The sequence below is a fragment of the Pan paniscus genome, chromosome 4, assembly GCF_029289425.2.
Source record: "Pan paniscus chromosome 4, NHGRI_mPanPan1-v2.0_pri, whole genome shotgun sequence".
NCBI classification, from domain to species: domain Eukaryota; kingdom Metazoa; phylum Chordata; class Mammalia; order Primates; family Hominidae; genus Pan; species Pan paniscus.
The window spans coordinates 58,204,875-58,224,411 of NC_073253.2; the positions used below are offsets into that span (position 1 = coordinate 58,204,875).

The 19,537-nt window shown below is 42.1% G+C and overlaps 1 protein-coding gene and 1 long non-coding RNA gene across 25 annotated transcripts in view; one reads left to right on the plus strand and one right to left on the minus strand.

Moving 5' to 3' along the window:
* Positions 1-498: 498 nt before the first annotated feature.
* LOC117980294 (uncharacterized) lies at positions 499-18,611 on the minus strand. Its single transcript, XR_004671558.3, has 5 exons — positions 18,294-18,611; positions 14,362-16,868; positions 11,772-11,833; positions 2,780-2,880; positions 499-1,223 (listed from the first exon to the last, which is right to left on the minus strand). It is a non-coding gene; the product is annotated as an uncharacterized LOC117980294 (long non-coding RNA).
* Positions 18,536-19,537, plus strand: part of SLC38A9 (solute carrier family 38 member 9) — an 85,040-nt gene continuing 84,038 nt past the window's right edge. For 6 of the 24 annotated variants that reach the window (XM_008952730.5, XM_063604458.1, XM_063604454.1 and 3 more), the window contains exon 1: positions 18,536-18,877. The gene's annotated coding sequence lies outside the window, so the exon portion shown is untranslated. The remainder of the gene's footprint in view (positions 18,878-19,537) is intronic. The other 18 variants (XM_055112375.2, XM_063604456.1, XM_063604462.1 and 15 more) reach the window with 11 other exon arrangements.

The window sequence follows — 19,537 nt, forward strand, 5'->3', positions numbered from 1 at the left end:
TTTGATAATGTACTCTGTTAGAAAGCTGTAAAGTAATAGGCACTCATATATTGCTCTTGGGAATGTACCATGGCATAACCCTGAGGGAAGGGAATTTGACAAGATCTAGCAAAATTACACATGCATGTACCCTTTGATCCAGCAACCTTCCTTCTGGAAGTTATCTCAGAGATACACTGGCAAAAAATACAAAAGGATTTTACACAAAGTTATTCACTGCACAACCAAAGGCTAAAGACTGAAAACAACTGAAAACTTGCTCAATAGCAGGCCAAAACATCTACCAATGGAATACTCTGCAGCCATTAAAAGAAAAGAGGATTATCTCTATACACTGCTATGGAGTGATTGCCAGGATGTATTATTGGAAAAAAGCCAGAGTAGTGTGTCCAGTATGCTAGTTTATATCTAAAAAGACATATTTGCTCATTTTTAATGGAAGGATAAACCAAAATTAATAAAATGGAAAGAAAAGAAGGAACCAGCAAAGGATAAGAACGTGTGCTAGGCCGGGCACAAAGAGATTTCCCAGCCAGCAAATCTCTTTCTTACAGCAGAATGCTAGCTAACAAATGTAGAAGAACTAATAGAGGAGTTTTTTGGTTACCATTTTGCAACTATCATACTAATATTTGATTCTGGCTTACTAAAACTAGCAGCTGAAAGTCTGATGAAAAAAGGACATTAATAAGGTCTTATAGTGTCTCCCCATGAATTAGTTATCAATTATAAGGAAAAAATAACTGTACAATGGAGAAACCTGGAAGACACTATCTTAACCAAGTGACCAAAGTTTACAGTACTGTTCTGGTGATCTATTGCTGAATAACAAACTACTCCAAAACTTGGTGGCTTAAAACAATTTATTATTATCTTTCATGGTTCTGTTGATTGAGGGGGCTCAGTTGGGATCTCTCATGCAGTTACCTTCAGATGTTGGCTGGGACTTGATTCATCTTAACGTTTGATATCAATTTGTTTAACATTCAAGATGGCTTCTTTCTTCAGCTATCTGGTGACTGGGATACCTGGAACAGCTGGGTGCTGGCCAGGTGTCTCTCTCTCTCTCCAAGTGGCTAGCTTGGGCTTCCTCACAGTTGGTGGTCTCAGTCAGACTTCTTATGTTGGTTGCTTACCCCCAGAGTGAGCATTCCAACCAAGCAAACATTGCAAGGACAAAATTCCAAGAGACAAGGCCACTTGTCTGCAAGGCTTCTTCAGATCTAGTAGAAGAAGAAACAATCACATCTGCCACATTCTATTAGTTAAAAGAAAGTCACTGGGCCAGTCCAGATTCGAGGAGAGGGAACAACATAAGGCCATGAAAACTGGGGACATAGTTCACTGAAGAACTTGGAGACTAGCTATCAGTGATGATCAATATGCATCATGTGCCTCCAGATGTAATGCAGTAAGAAAGACACTACAATACTCATGTGCTATTTCTGCCAGAAATGTTTAACTTGAACCTCATCATGAGGAAACTTGGGATAGATTCGAATTAAGGGACATTCTACTAAATAGCCTATACTCTTCAAAAATGTCAATGTCATGAAAGACAAAGAAAGGCTAAGGAATTAATTCAGATTAAAGGAACCTAAAGAGACATGAAGACTAAATGCATGATTAATCCTAGGTTGGATGCTGGATGAGAAAAAAAGAATGCTATAAAGGACACTATTGGAACAATTGGTGAAATTTGAGTAAGGTTTATAGATTAAATAAGAGCACTGTGTCAATAAAAAATGATCTAATTGTAATAACTGTACTGTGAACATCCTTGTTTTTAGGAAATATACACTGAAGAATTTAAGGGCAGAGGCATATTGTCTGCAACTTAATCTCAAGTGGTTTAGGAAAAACTATATGAGAGAGAGAGAGAGAGAGAGAGAAAGCCAGGAGCAGGGAAGAAGGGAGAGAATAAAAAACAAATATGGCAAAATGTTAACAATTGGTAACTCTGGGTGAAAGTATACGGGAATTCTTTGTGCTATCTTTGGAATATTTTACAAGTTTGAAGTTTTTTCAAATTAAAGAAAATATCTTCAAATGACTGAAACATATCAAATATATTTTTAAATTTTATGACTTCGTCATTAACAATGCAAAAAAAGTCAAAACCCAAAAACTTTATTGGCCCCCTTTGCTGGATGCTAGGGAATCAACCAATTTTGAAAACTAGTAAAAAGAAAGAAGCAACCAGGTGCAGTCGCTCACGCCTGTAATCCCAGCACTTTGGGAGGCCTAGGTGGGTGGATCACGAGGTCAGGAGTTCGAGACCAGCCTGGCCAATACGGTGAAACCCCGTCTCTACTAAAAATACAAAAATTAGCTGGGCGTGGTGGCATGCGCCTGTAGTCCCAGCTACTCAGGAAGCTAAGGCAGAAGAATCGCTTGAACCCAGGAGGTGGTGGTTGCAGTGAGCTAAGATCGTGCCACTTCACTCCAGCCTGGCCAACAGAGTGAGACTCCGTCCCCCACCCCCCAAAAAAGAAAGAAGCAAATGTTTATACTACATTTCTTAAGCACACTTTATCTTGGGGTAACCAAACTGTTGAGGGAAAATTCTTCTCCTTAGAAGAATTCCAGCTAATAAATGAAAAATTCCTCTCTATTTTGTAGGCCAGGGGTCAGGAAACCAACATCCTCAGGACAAACCTAGCCCAACACCTGTGTCTGTAAATAAACTGGAATACAGTTGTGTTGGCCCGTTTGTGCTTGTTATAACAAAAATACCTGCGACCGGGTAATTTATAAAGAACATAAACTTATTTCTCACAGCTCTAGAGGCTTGGAGTCCAAGATCAAGGCACCAGCAGGATCAGTGTCTGGTGAGGGCTCAGTTTCCAGTTCCAAGATGGCACCTTGTTGCTGCATTCTCTGGAGGGGAAGAACACTGTGTCCTCACATGGCAGAAGAGTAAAGAGAGCAAACGTACTCTCTCAAGCCCTTTTATAAATGCCCTACATTCACGAGCGCATGGCTCTCATAAGCATCACTTCCTAAAAAGGCCCCACTTATTGCAATGATGGTGATTAAGTTTCACCATGAATTTTGGAGGTAACACACATTCAAAGCACGGCAACAGTCACTCCATTTGTTTACATATTGTCTATACTGGTTGCATTCACACCATAAAGGCAGAATTGAGTAGTTATGACAGAGACCGCATGGCTACTAGGCCTAAATATTTACTACTGGGCTGTTTACAGAAAAAGTTTGCCAATCCTTGCTCTAGTCCGGGAGAATAATGGCCAATGACCTCCAGTGCCCAAACCGTGAGGGCACTATAACAAACTCACAGGGACATCACAGTAGGTATTTTAAATTTTGGGGGAAACAACGATGACATCTGTCAGAAGCCATGTGAACTACCAACTTGAGGTAATTCAAAGTTTCAACATTAGAGCAAATTACATTCTTTTGACTAACCTATCTTTGCAGTCAGGTTTTCAGTGGTTGCTATGGTCTCAAGAAAGTGTTGTGCAGAATCCAGTTAAGAACAGGAAATGAGGGTAGTGGTGTCCCACCTGATTTCAAGGTTTCAGAAATTATGAGGTGCCCAAGAGGTATAGACATCCCATTAGTAAGCGAATGTGGTTATTTAAGAATGAAATTAAAGTATTACTCTTTCAAATTATGTGTATATTTTAAAGTCGCTACTAAGTTATTAGGACATAAATACATATGTTAAAAGTAGTAGCAAAAACCATAATTTTTGCACCAACCTAATATTAATTTGTTTGACCCTAACTACTTAATAAACAGAAATGTTAGGTACTTCTATTGACCTATGGGAACTGAGAAAAAATTATTCAGACACTAAAGGTGTCACGAACTTCTGATCAAGTAGATGATCATCAACGGCTGCTGAAACGATTAGGTGAAAAGCAGATGAGGAACTTTGTCGTAGACAATATTTGAGCCCACTGAACAGCCTTAATCTCACAAAAGAAAGACCTCCAGAAATCATGTGCTTCCCAAAGTGTTACAATAGAAGTACAAAACACTATCTATAAAGGCTTGATTTTAAAAAATCAAGTGTGAATATGATCAATTGTTCAACTCTCCAGACTTAACTACCAGCCTACAGCAATTAGAGGGAATAGAGAATGTTAAATAACATTGCAGGGATATAATCAGCAAAAAATCTAGACTACAATAAATTTTACTGGAAAAAAATACTTCAGTTTCTTTAAAAAAGGAAAAAAGAGGTGGTTAACTTAGAGACTAAAGGGGATGTAAGAAACATAACTAATTGCAATGTGTGGATCTTGTTTGGATCCTAACTCAAACCAACTGAATTAAATTACAATACAATTCAAGAATTTGTAAACTCATGATACTAAATGATACTAAGTAAATATTAATGTTTTAGATATGATAATTATATTGTGGTTATAATTTTTTAGATGAGTCTTTTGATGTTGTTTTGAGACAGGGTCTCACTCTGTCACCCAGGCTGGAATGCAGTAGTGCAATCTCACTGCAGCCTCAAACTCCCTGGGCTCAGGTGATCCTCCCATCTCATCCTCTCAAGTAGCTGGGACTACAGGTGTACACCATCATGCCCAGCTAGTTTTTGTATTTTTTTGTAGAAACAGGGTTTCCCCATGTTGCCCTGACTCTTCTTGAACTCCTGGACTCAAGGGATCTATCTGCCTCAGCCTCCCAAAGTGCTGGGATTATAGGCATGAGCCACTGCACCCGGCCTTAAAAGAGTCTTTATCTTTTAGAAATACATACTGAGTTGCCAGGCACAGTGGTACACACCTCTAGTCTCAGCTACTTAGGAGGCTAAGGCAGGAGGATCCTCGAGCTCAGGAGTTTGAGGCCAGCCTGGGCAACACAGATGAGTGATATCTGTGATAACACAGATAAGGCAACATCTATAAGTGATAGATACAGGGAGTCTCTACCTAGTCCTTAAATGTTGGGGTTGCTTGGAATTTGTTCTCAATTCCTGGCCCCATACTTTCTTTGTCTTGAGTGATTTTATCTTCTCTCACAGTGCACGAGTGTATTAATCAAAAATGTTTTAGGGCCTCTGGCTACAATGGCACGTGCCAGTAATCCCAGCACTTTTGTAGGCTGAGATGAGAGGGTCACTTGAGGCTAGGAGTTGGAGACCAGCCTAAGCAACATAGGGAGACCTCGTCTCCACAAAAAATTTAAAAATCAGGCAGCTGTGGTGGTGCACGTCTGTAGTCCCAGCTACTCAGGAAGCTGAGTAGGGAGGATCTCTTGAGCCTGGGAGGTAGAGGCTGCAGTGAGCTGTGATCGTGCCACTGCACTCCAGCCTGGGCGATAGAGTGAGACCCTGTCTCAAACAAACAAAAACAAAGTTTTAGTGGCTATGATGTTATGATATATACTGGTTTTTTGTCCATGGTTCCTGACCCCTATCTCCCATAGTCCTTGTTACAATGTTGGGGCACTTAAGGCCTTAGGAAATAGACTCTCTCTCCTTCTTTCTCCTGTCCTCCTTTTACCTGCCCAAGCCAAGACTGTAATCTGATTGTGGGTCAAAACACCCTTATTCCAGAAAGCACCCTGCCCCACACCTTAGAGGAAGGAATACAATGCAGAGAGGCTAAGAAAAATCTGAAAAGACAAGCCTTGCCGGGTTTAAATCAAATTTTTTTTGTCCAATCACATTTCTACACAGTTGTCAATCATGCCTATGCAATGAAGCCTCCATAAAAACCCAAAATGACAGGGATCAGAGAGCTCCTGGATACCTGCACATGTGGAGGTTCCTGGAGGGTGGTGCACCCAGGGGGTGCATGAAGCTTCATGCCCCTTCCCCCATACCTCGCCCTATACATGTCTTCACTCATATCCTTCGTAATATCCTTCATGACAAAACATTACATATAATTAAGTGTTTCTTTGAGTTCTGTGAGCCACTCCAGCAAATTAACTGAACCCAGAGAGGGGGTCATGGGAACCCCAACTTGAAGCTTGTCCACCAGAAGTTCCAGAGGCCTGGACTTGCAACTGGTGTTGTGAGGTTGGTGGCAATCTTGGGCACTGAGTCCTCAACCTGTGGAATCTGTTGCTATCTCCAGTATCAGAATTGATTGGAGGACTCCCAGTTGGTGTCCGCTGCAAAATTCATTGCTTGCTTGGTGGTGGGGAGAAACCCAAGAAACACGCTTGGTCACAGAAGACTTTTTCTGTGTTGATGACTGTTGTCATGGTAGTATGAGAGCAGAGGAAAAACATGCATTGAGAGTTTCTCCCAAACAGTAACAAACCTTATTCAACTCACTTTAAAAATAACAAAACAAAACAAACAAACAAACAAAACAGTGAAGGAGATTTATCTGAGAAGAATACAGAATGAAGATCAGAGTTGTAGGAACCCAGACATCGGTCCTAGACTTAGTGCCACTAGTCTAGGCACTCTAACTCCATGCATCAAGTAGAGATGTCTTTGTTCTAAAGACAGGCTCTCTTTATGCTGCAGGGAAAATGATGACTACCGTCAGCCCCAGAATCAAATTCATCTAGTTTAGCCATCTGGTGAACAAATAAGCAACTCCAGGAAGAGAGTTTCTTTCTCTTCCTGTCTAGAGACCAATTCTAGGGAAAGACTCTGATTTGCCTTTTGAGTCATGTTCCCCATATGGGAGGATGACGTAGAATGACGAGGCCTGGGTAAGACCAAGGGAGCAGGGTCTACTGTCAGAAGAAAGGGAAATTTTTACTGGGCAAATAAGAGTAGCTATCTCCGTTCCCTAAAGAAAGCTACAATGACCCCTTGCATGTTGATAACTCTCAAATGTAGAGTTTCACATCTGGCCACCCAGCAGCCCACTAGATACCTACAGTCAGATGTTTTACAGCTACTCTTCACTCAGCATTTCCAGTGCTGAATTCATCCTCTCAACCTCTCTTCCCAATCTGTTTTCCCTCTTTATTCTCAATCTCAATGAAGGACACTACCATTCACAGACTTGTGCAACTCCCAAACCTGGGAATCCTATTCTTTACTCCTCAATATCCACCACTCCCCACATTCAGGTAGTAAAATCTGTCAATTCTACCTTGGATATCTTGAATATCCTCATATCTTATACGTTGAATGCTCATTTATCTGTTCTCCACTGTCACTAATGTAGTTTGGTGGTTATCATCTCTCATCTAAACTACTCCAGTATCCTTTTCTGATTTTTGATTTAAAGTAGTACCCTCAAAGCATTATACTGTACAATGGCACCCAGTTTATTTATGTAACAGAACTTACCATAACATCTATTTATTAAATAAAATGTTTACTTTTAATTGTTATTGTTTTTCTCCTTGACTTGAATATAAGTTCCTTCTTGGAAGAGACCATGTCATTCCTATTCACTTCTAGTAGATTAGGGTGTCTAAATCAACTCAAACTGGTGTGGTGAGGTGGGGGGCAGACTTGGGGACTGAGTTTTGTCCAACTAAGCAGGCACGGAGTTTTTTACAACACACAGAGTTTTTTATAACTTATATTTATTGCTAAATAAATATGAATTTTTCTCTTAACAAGCAGGTATAAAGTTTTTTACAACTTATATTTTATACCTTTGTATTTTTACAACCTATATTGCTAAATAAACAAATATTGTAAAAAAAAAACTCTATGCCTGCTTAGCTAGACAAAAAGTACCATTAAACAGGTAGATTTTGTTAGAGGAAGGAAATGAGTGGAGAAAAAGTGTGGCACTCAAATTTTTCCCTTTGTTAATCTTTTTTTATTTTATTTTATTTTTTGAGGAAGAGTCTTGCTCTGTCGCTCAGGCTGGAATGCAGTGGTGCAATCTTGGCTCACTGCAGCCTCTGCCTCCCGGGTTCAAGCAATTCTCCTGCCTCAGCCTCCCAAGTAGCTGGGACTACAGGTGTGCACCACCAGGCCTGGTTAATTTTTGTATTTTTAGTAGAGATGGGGTTTCACCATGTTGGCCAGGCTGGTCTCTAGCCTCTGGCCTCAAGTAATCCACCCACCTCGGCCTCCCAAAGTGCTGGGATTACAGGTGTGAACCACAGGGCCCCACTGTCCCCCCAGTTAAACTTACTGTGTTTCATTAATCTTCTTGAATCTGAAGTTTTATTTTTCACAACATTAGGGGAATTTTCCAGATTTTATTTTTATTTATTTATTTTTTTGAGACAGAGTCTCACTCTGTCACCCAGGATGTAGTGCAGTAGTGCAATCTTGGCTCACTGCAACCACTGCCTCCTGGGTTCAGGTGATTCTCCTGTCTCAGCCTCCTGTGTAGCTGGGATTACAGACATGTGCCATCATGCCCAGCTAATTTTTTGTATTAGGTTGTATAGGGTTTCACCATGTTGGCCAGGCTGGTTTCGAACTCCTGACCTCAGCTGATCCACCCACCTCAGCCTCCCAAAGTGCTGGGATTACATGCATGAGCCACAGGCCCCAGCTGTCCCCCAAATTAATCTTATTGTGTTTCATTAACCTTCTTGAATCTGATGTTTTATTTTTCACAACATTAGGGGAATTTCCCACCTTTTATTTCTTCAAATATTCTCTCTCTTCTCATTTTCTAGGAAAATAATTTCATTTATGTTAGAACTTTTGATATTGTCCCATATCAAAAGGGTCCCTGAGGCTATTTTTTTCAAACATTTACTTCTCTGTTGTTCAGATTATACAATTTCTGTTGATTTATCTGCAAGTTTACTGACTCTTTTCTGGCACTTCCATTCTGCTGTTAAGCCTATGCACTAAAAAGGTGAATTTTTAATTTCAGATATTAAAATTTTCAGGGATGTTTTGTATCTGTATATATGTCTGGTTTTTAGTTCTCTGCTAATATTTCCTACTTTTTCATCATTGTTATCTTATTTCCCTTCACATCCTTGACTTAGTTTAATAGCTACTTTAAAATCTCTGTCTACTAATTCAAACATCTGGGCATCTTAGAACTGGTCTCTCTGTTAGTTGTCTTTCCTCTTGAAAATGGGGTGTGTTTGGCTGGGCGTGGTGGCTCACACCTGTAATCCCAGCACTTCGGGAGGCGGAGGCAGGCAGATCATCTAAGGTCAGGAGTTCGAGACCAGCCTGGCCAACATGGTGAAACCCCGTCTGTACTAAAACTACAAAAATTAGCTGGGCATGGTGGCAGGCGACTGTAATCACAGCTCCTCGGGAGGCTGAGACAGCAGAATCGCTTGAACGCGGGAGGTGGAGGTTGCAGTGAGTGAGATGGCGCCACTGCACTCTAGCCTGGGCAACAAAGAGTGAAAATGTGTCTCAAACAAAAAAAAAAAAGAAAAGAAAATGGGGTGTGTTTTCCTGTTTTTTTCTCATACGTTGAGTCACTTTGTATTGTATCCTAGACATTATGATTTTAAAAAAATCTTCAAGTAAATTTTTATTGCTACTAAAAATGACACAGAAAAATGAAAGCAGAGGATTCAAATGAATTAATATTCATATTAAATATTATGATTAACTGCCACATGATGCATATGATGCATGTGTACTATATAGTCAACTGTCTCTAGCCATGCATAAAATAAAACATAATACAATCCCAGCATTTCCTCTTTTATTAAGAGCTTAGAATATGACTGATCCTTTAATGTCATTTTTTAAGTATGGTATTTTGTAGAAACTGTGGATTATTTTATGTTCCCTCAAAAAAACATTGATTTTCTTTGTTTTAGGAGTCACTTCACTTATTTGGACTCAAACTGCAAACTCTGTCTCATGGGTGGCAACCCAAAAAGCAGTTTGGGTCTTTAATTTTTAACTGGACTACTTAGAATTTATTCTACATGCATGATTTAGTGGTCAGTGAAAGATTGGGTAGAGTTTATGCATAAAATTTGGGGTTCTACCCTCTTTTTTACTTATGGTATTCCCCCTTACTTTCCAGCAGCTGATCGTCTCAAATTCTGTCCTCTAGTTTTTTAGACCAGAAAAGCGGTGATCTACCAGATTTCCAGCCACTTCTCGTGATGCAGACTGGAGCCTACTCTCATGCTGGAATCTGCAAAAACAGGGGAAACTCACCCAGTGCTGTTCCCTTGTTTCAAATGTTATCTACCCTCCTGCTTTTGCTTACTCTTTAGTGCCACAGATGGCATTTATTGTATTTTGTGCAGAGGTCAAGAATTTAGTTACAGGAGAAGGTTCGTGTGTTTGGAGCTTATGCAGCTCTTACAAGAAAAAACTCCACTCAAACATTTGGTATGAGGTTTAAATTTTTGTAGAACAATTGAATGAGAATTGAGGGTTGTAGTGTGCAAGAGCTATAGATTCCAGATTAGAGAATTTAGAAGAATTTGGATCAATCCTAGTTGTTTCTGACACTGTAAGTCTTTGCCAATCTATTTTTGATTCAATTACATGCTTTTGGTAGTTTATCCGGACTCTTCCCAATCAACTCTCATTTTTTCATCACATACCAGTCAATTTTCTAAGAATCTGTCCATTTCTTCTAGCTCATTGAATTTGTTAACATATAATTGTTCATAATATTCTCTCATAATCCTTTTTATTTCTGTAAGTTTGGTAGTAATAACCACACTTTCACTTCTCTTTTAGTAATTTTCTTCTTTTTTTCTTACCAGTCTAGCTAAAGGTTTGTTGATGTTGTTGATCTTTTGGAAGAACCAACTATTGGTTTTGTAGATTCTCTCTATTGTTTTCTATTCTCTATTCCTTTTTTTTTTTTTTTAAGAGAGACAGGGTCTTGCTCTGTCACCCAGGTTAGAATGCAGTGACACAATCATACAGCTCGCTGCATCCTTGAACTCCTACGTTCAAGCAATCCTCCCATCTCAGCCGCCCAAGGGACGGACTTCAGGTGCATGCCACCACACCCAGCTATTTCTCTATTTTTTTGTAGAGACAGGATCTCACCATGTTGGACAGGCTTATTTAAAAAAAAAAATCAATTATCTCGTCTAAAATCCTAATTATTTCCTTTCTCCTGCTAGCTTTGGGTTTACTTTGCCCTTATTTTTCAAGTTCCTTAAGGTGGAAAGTTTGATTATTGATTTGAGATCTTTCCTTTTCTTTTCTTTTTTTTTTTTTTTTTTTTTTTTTTTTGAGACAGAGTCCCACTCTGTCATCCAGGCTGGAGTGCAGTGGTGCAAGCTTGGCTCACTGCAACCTCCGTCTCCCAGGCTCAAGAGATCCTCCTGCCTCAGCCTCCTAAGTAGCAAGGATTACAGGCAGGCGCCACCATGCCCAGCTAATTTTTGTATTTTTAGTAGAGACAGGGTTTCACCACATTACCCAGGCTGATCTCGAACTCCTGGGCTCAAACAGTCCTCCCACCTCAGCCTCCTAAAGTGTTGGGATTACAGGCATGAGCCACTGCACCCTGTTCAATAAGTTTTAAAAGACTAAAATCCTACAAAATATTTTTGGATTTTTCATCTCTAAAAAAATACAAAAACTAGGTGGGCATGGTGGTGTACACCTGTGGTCCCAGTTACTGGGGAAGCTGAAGTGGGGGGGCGTATCACTTGAGCCTGAGAGTTTGAGGCTGCAGTAGGCCATAAGCATGCCATTGCACTCCAGCCTGAGTGACACAGTGAGACCCTGTCTCAAGAAAAACAAGAAAAAAAACAAAGAAACGAAAAACAACTTATTGAGACTTGTTTTGTAGCCTAACGTATAGTCTATCCTGGTAAATGTTCCATATGCACTTGAGAAAAACATACACTGTATTAGTCCTTTTTCATGCTGCTGATAAAGATATACCCATGACTGGGCAATATACAAAAGAAAGAGGTTTAATTGGACTTACAGTTCCACATGGCTGCAGAGGCCTCACAATCCCAGCAGAAGGCAAGGAGGAGCAAGTCACATCTTACATGGATGGCGGCAGGCAAAGAAAGAATGAGACAGAAGCAAAAGTGGAAACCCTTTATAAAACCATCAGATCTTGGGGTCAGGCACAATGGCTTATGTCTATAATCCCAGCACTCTGGGAGGCTGAGGTGGGAGGATCACCTGAGGTCAGGAGTTTGAGACCAGCCTGACCAACATGGAGAAACCCTGTCTCTACTAAAAATACAAAATTAGCCGGGCATGGTGGCGCATGCCTGTAATCCCAGCTATTCAGGAAGCTGAGGCAAGAGAATCACTTGAACCTGGGAGGCAGAGGTTGCAGTGAGCCGAGATTGTACCATTGCACTCCAGCCTGGGCAACAAGAGCGAAACTGTCTCAAAAAAAAAAAAAAAAAACCAAAACAAAAAAACCATCAGATCTCATGAGACTTACTCACTGCCACAAGAACAGTATGGGGAAGACCACCCCCATGATTCAATTATCTCACACCACGTCCCTCCCACAACGTGTGAGAATTATGGGAGTACAACTCAAGATGAGATTTAGGTAGGGACATAGCCAAACCATATCATTATGTCCCTGGCCCCTGCCAAATCTCATGTCCTCATATTTCAAAACCAGTAATGCCTTCCCAACAGTCTCCCAAAGTCTTAACTCACTTTAGCATTAACTCAAAAGTCCATAGTCCAAAGTCTCATCTGAGGCTGGGTGCAGTGGCTCACACCTGTAATCCCAGAACTTTGGAAGGCCAAGGTGGGGGCATCACCTGAGGTCCAGAATTCAAGACCAGCCTGAACAACATGGTGAAACCCCATCTCTACTAAAAATACAAAAATTAGCCAGGTGTGGTGGTGGGTGCCTATATTCCTAGCTACTCAGGAAGCTGAGGTAGGAGAATCACTTGAGACCAGGAGGTGGCGGTTGCAGCAGTGAGCTGAGATCATGCCACTGCACTCCAGCCTGGGTGACAGAGTGAGACACTGTCTTAAAAAAAATAAAAGTCTCATCTGCGACAAGCAAGTCCCTTCCACCTATGAGCCTGTAAAATCAAAAGCAAGTTAGTTACTTCCTACATACAATGGGAGTACAAGCATTGGGTAAATACAGCCGTTCCAAATGGAAGAAATTGGCCAAAACTAAGGGGCCACAGGCCCCATGCAAGTCCAAAATCCAGCGGGGAAGTCAAATTTTAAAGGTCCAAAATTATCTCCTTTGACTCCATGTCTCACGTCTAGGTCACGCTGATGCAAGAGGTAGGTTCCCATAGTCTTGGGCAGCTCTACCCCTGTGGCTTTTCAGGGTACAGCCTTCCTCCTGGCTGCTTTCATGGGCTGGCATTGAGTGTCTGTGGCTTTTTCAGGCACATGGTGCAAGCTGTCAGTGGATCTACTATTCTGGGGTCTGGAAGACGGTAGCTCTCTTCTCACAGCTCCACTAGGCAGTGCCCCAGTAGGGAGTGTGTGTGGGGGCTCCCACCCTACATTTCCCTTCCACACTGCCTTGGCAGAGGTTCTCCATGAGCACCCCCACCCCTGCAGAAAACTTTTGCCTGGGCATCCAAGCGTTTCCATACATCCTCTGAAATCTAGGCAGAGGTTCCCAAACCTCAATGCTTGACATCTGTGTACCCGCAGGCTGAATACCATGTGGAAGCTGCCAAGGCTTGGGGCTTCCACCCTCTGAAGCCACAGCCTGAGCTGTACCTTGACCCCTTTTAGCCATGGCTCTGGAAGGAGTGGCTGGGATGCAGGGCACCAAGTCCCTATACTGCACACAGCACGGGGACCCTGGGCCCAGCCCATAAAACCATTTTCTCCAAGGCCTTGGGCCTGTGATGGGAAGGGCTGCCATGAAGGCCTCTGACATGCCCTGGATACATTTTCCCCATTGTCTTGGGGATTAACATTCTGCTCCTTGTTACTTATGCAAATTTCTGCAGCCAGTTTGAATTTCTCCTCAGAAAACGGGATTTTATTTTCCATTGCATTGTCAGGCTACAAATTTTCCAAACTTTTATGCTCTGCTTCCCTTATAAAACTGAATGCTTTTAACAGCACCCAAGTCACCTCTTGAATGCTTTGCTGCTTAGAAATTTCTCCTGCCAGATACCCTAAATCATCTCTCTCAAGTTCAAAGTTCCACAAATCTCTAGGGCAGGGTCAAAATGCCACCAGTCTCTTTGTTAAAACATAATAAGAGTCACCTTTACTCCAGTTCCCAACAAGTTCCTCATCTCCATCTGAGACCACCTCAGCCTGGACCTTATGTCCACATCACTATCAGGCGTTTGGCCAAAGCCATTCAACAAGTCTCTAGGAAGTTCCAAACTTTCCCACATTTTCATGTCTTCTTCTGAGCCCTCCAAACTATTCCAACCTCTGCCTGTTACCCAGTTCCAAAGTCGCTTCCACATTTTCAGGTATCTTTTCAGCAGCATCCCACTGTACTGGTGCCAATTTACTGTATTAGTCCATTTTCCCGCTGCTGATAAAGACATATCTGTGACTGGGGAATTTACAAAAGAAAGAGGTTTAATTGGACTTACAGTTCCACACGGCTGGAGAGGCCTCATAATCATGGCAGAAGGCAAGGAGGAGCAAGTCTCATCTCACGTGGATGGCGGCAGGCAAAGAGATAACAAGAGAGAAGCGAAAGCAGAAACCCCTTATAAAACCATCAGATCTCATGAGACTTACTACCACAAGAACAGTATGGGGAAAGCTGCCCCCATGATTCAGTTATCTCCCACCAGGTCCCTCCCAAAACATGTGGGAACTATAAGGAGTACAATTCAAGATGAGGTATGGGTGGGGACACACAGCCAAACCATATCATACACTTTGCTGTTCTTGGGAGGGAGTGATGTCCTATAAATGTCTGTTAGATCTAGTTGGTTTATGTGTTGTTCAAGTCTTCAACTTTTTTGTTGATCTTCTATCTGGGCCTTTATGGAATGCAAGGTGTTGAATTCTCCAACTATTAGGGTAGCACTGTCTAAAATTACATCTTTACATATTATGTGCTCATTAACATAGATTTATAATTATTCTTTTATGCATTTATTTTTTAAATCCTTTTTCCTTAAAAAAGAGGAGTTACAAATCCAAAAATAGAAAACTACTTACTTTTAATTTCACCTATGTAGTTACCTTTACTGATATTCTTTAGTTCTTCATATGGCTTTGAGCTACTCTCTCCTGGCCTCTTTTCAGGCTGAAGGACTTCCTTTAGTATTCCTTGTAGTTATGAACTCCTTCCGTTTTGTTGTTCTAGGAACATATTTATTTCTCCTTCATTTTTTAAGGATACTTTTGCCAGATTCAGGATTCTTTTTTGGCTTTTCCTCGCAGCACTTACGTCATTCCACTGCTTTCTGAGCTCCATGGTTTCTGATGATAAGCCTACTGTTAATCTTAATGAAGATTCCTTATACATGACCAGTCATTTCTCTCTTGCTGTTGTCAAAATTCTCTGTTTTTGTCTTTTAACAATTTAATCACAATTTGTCTTGGTGTCGATCCCTTTCAATTTATCCGCCCTGAAGTTCATTGAGCTTCTTAGATATGTAGACGCCTGTCTTTCATTAAATTTGGTAATTTTTCAGCTATTATTTCTTCAAATATTCTTTACACTCCTTTCTTTTCTCCTCTCCTTTTGGAATTCCCACTGTGCAAATGTTTGTTTGATAGTGTCCCACAATCCTTACAGGTCTTGTTCATTTTTCTTATTTTTTCTTTCTGTTCCTCAAACTGTATACTCTTGATGTATCTTCAAATTCCCCAATCTTTCTTCTGCCTGCTCAAATCTGCTATTGAACCCCTCCAGTGAACATTATATTTCAATTATTGTGCTTTTCAACTCCAGCAACTCTATTTGGTTTCTTTTTATAATTTCTACCTCTTTAATAGTATCCTCTATTTATTGAACAATTCACTTTTCCTGGTTTCCTTTAGTTATTGTCTATTATTTTCTTTGTTCTTTGAGCATATTGAAGACAGTTGACAATGTCTGGGCTTCCCAAAGGAATGTTCTTTAAAAATTTTTTCCTTATAAATAAGCCATACTTTTTTTCTTTGCACGCCTCATAATTTTTTCTTGTTGAAAACTGGACATTTTGTATATAATATGGTAATTATGGATATCTGCTTCTCCCACTCCCCACCAGAGATTGTTGTTGTTGTTTATTTCTTTTATTAAATGTCTCAAACCAAAAAATAAAAAGATAAAAGCCCAAAATGTGAGAAAACACTCCCAGTCTTTGCCAGTTAGCTATGTGTTGTGGCACCCCTTCAATGCTTAACGAGGTAGTTTACAACGCCACCTTAGCCTTCACTTCCTGCTTGCATGAAAGCTGACGGTCAGTCAGAGGTGAGAGTTTACGGTGTTCTTAGGTTTTTCTCTGAGTATGCATCCAGACCAGGGCATGCCGATGGCCTTCTAGATTCCCCAGAATAAAATGAAGCTTTCCAAAGCCTTTATTCCCCCAACTATCTCCTTCTCCAGCCTCTTCCTTCCCAGGATTTTTGGTCTGTTTATTGCTTGTCCTGGCTTTCATACCTTGCTTTCTGTGACACTGGCTGTTTGCCTTTAATGTTTTTGACAAACACTGCCTGGGAAGCTGCCTGAGCCCTGAGGAAGCTCTGAGGCAGGTGAAACAAAGGCAAGCCGTTGAGTTGAACCTTCAGGAAACCATCAGAGAGGTCAAAACACACCTACAATTCCTTGAGGATAAGGTCTATAGTGCTCCCTCTGGTGCCAGCAACCCACACCAGGAATGTGGCTGCCATCTTCAAGGCCACTGACAACTTGGAGAGTAGAAGATGACCACAGAACTCTCTTACCAAAATTCAGCAGTTTTTTCTTCATTACATGTTCCCCTGGATTTTGTGAGTTTTTTTTTATCAGTTTCAGAGTTTCCAAAAAAGGTGCTCCTGACAGTTTTGCCAGCTTATTCATTTTCGAGTTCCCTACTTTTTTCCCATTTTTTGCTGACATCATTTCATACTATTTACTTTTGTGTTTCCCAGCCTTGCTTGAAATTATTTGCTCAGCCTGGAATGCAGAAAAAAAAGAAAGGTTGCTATCACTGAAACTATCAAAAGAATGTATTACTGACTTGTGTTACTTGACCAGCCCTGACTTGAAGGCAGGGCCAATGAGCAGTTAAAAAAGTTTTTGAACAAGAACACCATCAGCAAAACAACTTTTATCTCCCTTAAAGACAACATTCATTAAATCGTTTGCCTTGCATTTGTCAAGCCCTCCATAATAGACGCAATGTTGAGAGCACGCAGGCTTTGGGATAAGATCTTAGTATGAATTCCAGATCTTCTGCCACTTAGTAGTTGTTTAGCCTTGTACAAGGCACTTAAATTCTCTGGGACTATTTCCTTTTCTGTAAGACAGGAAAAATACACATTTCTAGAGCTGTGATAAAGACTTAAAGAGATATTATCATTTCCAGAACTGTGGTAAAGACTTAAAAAGATATACACATAAAATTCTTGGCATTCAATGTTAGCTATTTGTTAAATTTGAATTTTTATTTTATTTCATTTTAGAGATGGAGTCTCGCTCTGTCGCCCATGCCAGAGTGCAGTGGCACAATCTTAGCTCATTGCAACCTCCGCCTACCGGATTCAAGCGATTCTCCTGCCTCAGCCTCCAGAGTAGCTGGGATTACAGGTGCACACCACCACGCCTGGCTAATTTTTGTATTTTTAGCAGAGATGGGTTTCACCATGTTGGTCAGGCTGGTCTCAAACTCCTGACCTTGTGATCTGCCCTCCTCAGCCTCCCAAAGTGCTGCAATTACAGGTGTGAGCCACCGCACCCAGCCTAAATTTGAATTTTCAAGTTTAGGTTTTTTGTTTTGTTTCGTTTTGTTTTTGAGACAGGGTCTTGCTCTGTCACCCAGGCTGCAGTGCAGTGGCACCATCATAGCTCACTGCAGCCTTAACTCTTGGCCTCAAATGATCCTCCTGCCTCAGCATCCCAAGTAAGCTTGACTACAGGCAGGTGCCACCCTGCCCAGTTAATTTTTTAAATTCTTTTGTAGAAATGGGGTCTCCCTATGTTGCCCAGACTGGTCTCCAACTCCTGGCCTCAAGTGATTCTCCCACCTCAGCCTCTCAAAATGCTGAGATTACAGGCATAAGCCACGGAGCCGGCCTAAATTTTTAGTTTTTTTTCTGGCATTACAGACACTGTTTCTTCTGGTTTAAAAAGAAAAAAGAAAAAGAAACAAAAAGAGCCACTGGCTTCCTTTGTAAGAAGAGCTTAGGGTGGCCATATGCTTTTCAGGGACTGACCTTGAACTGATTTTCATAACAAGCACATTAATTTTACTTAGACTGTATGTTTACTTGGGGAGGTTTTGGGGAAAATTGCTGGGTATGTGGGGTGGGCCTCTAAAATCCTTCTAAAGCCCCTTTTAGCCTAGAGACTAATTTGCAAACACATTTTTAAAAAACAAACCCAAATATCTAGACGACGGAGGGAGCATGCCAACTCAACAGTTTTTTCAAACCAGCTTCCCTTTGTGTCTGTAGGGTCCAAGGTCGTAACCAGATCATACAACACGCGCCAGGAAAGCCCAAAAGAGGGGTGATCCCTCGATGGAGGTGCCGCATCAGCGTTTTCTCACGTGGCCTCCGGGGCTCTATGAATGGCAAGAGATTGCATTCTTTCTACTACCCCTCCCAGCCTCCAGCCGGGACAAGGAACTAGAGCAAACTCGGGGTTGCAGTTCCGACTGGACTCGCCCGCCTGGGCGCGCCGGCTGCCCAGCCTCCTGAAGCCTCGGGGCTGGGCCCTGCGGTGATGGGCGTGCTGGCCGTCGCAGAGCCCTCTGGGAGTTGTAGTCCGTAGCGGCGAGAGGTTTGACAGCGACCGCGGGCTTGGCGCATTCAGAACTCCAACTCCCGCCGGCCCCTGCGACCCAGGCTGTTGCCGCTTCCTGTTTGGACTAGGAGCCCCGCGGTCGCAAATTGCGAGAATTTGGGAAGGGAATCTTTATCTTCTCGTCTAGTTCTCCGAGGTTGAAGGCTTGGCCTGCTCAGGTAGATCACGTTCCCACGTCTAGCAAACTCGCCCCTCGGGGAGGTGGGAAGGTATCCGAGGGAAGGCGGCGGGAAGGGTTGAGGTTGGGGCGAAGCCGGCTGTCACCTGGGATAGTTCTTTGCAGCGCATCGGAACCGTCTCTTCTTTTGGGGCTCAGGGAGGCCATAGCCTGGAGCCGCGGAGACTGCTCCGGAGGCACGGCGCGCGCTCCTCAAGGGCTCAGGGAAAGAAAGTCAGGAGTCCCTCGGGGTCTGAGGGAATCCGAGTGTCTATGGGAGTCGGTGTCAGCTGGAGCCTTAGAGAAAAGATAGGGTTGGGGTAAATGAACACCCTGACCCTCGGGTGAGAGAAGGAGGGAGTAGGAGAATTGTGGGACTTGCAGGAATGGGAGCACCCTTCTTTCTCTCTCTTGAGATAGGGTCTTGCTCCGTCGCTTGGGCTTGAGTGAGGTGGCGCGATCACGGCTGGGAGCACCTTTCTCCATCCCGAGTTGGGGACATCTAGAGGGGGAACATGAGGGAGGAACCCCCTTTGGGCCTTGAGCTAGGACCACAGATGGGGTGAGGGCCATGACTGGTAAGCCCTCGCCACGCTTTTCACACGACTCAGTTGTGAGAGTGAGTGTGTTGATAGTGGGTAGCTTGACATCTCAGCATAGT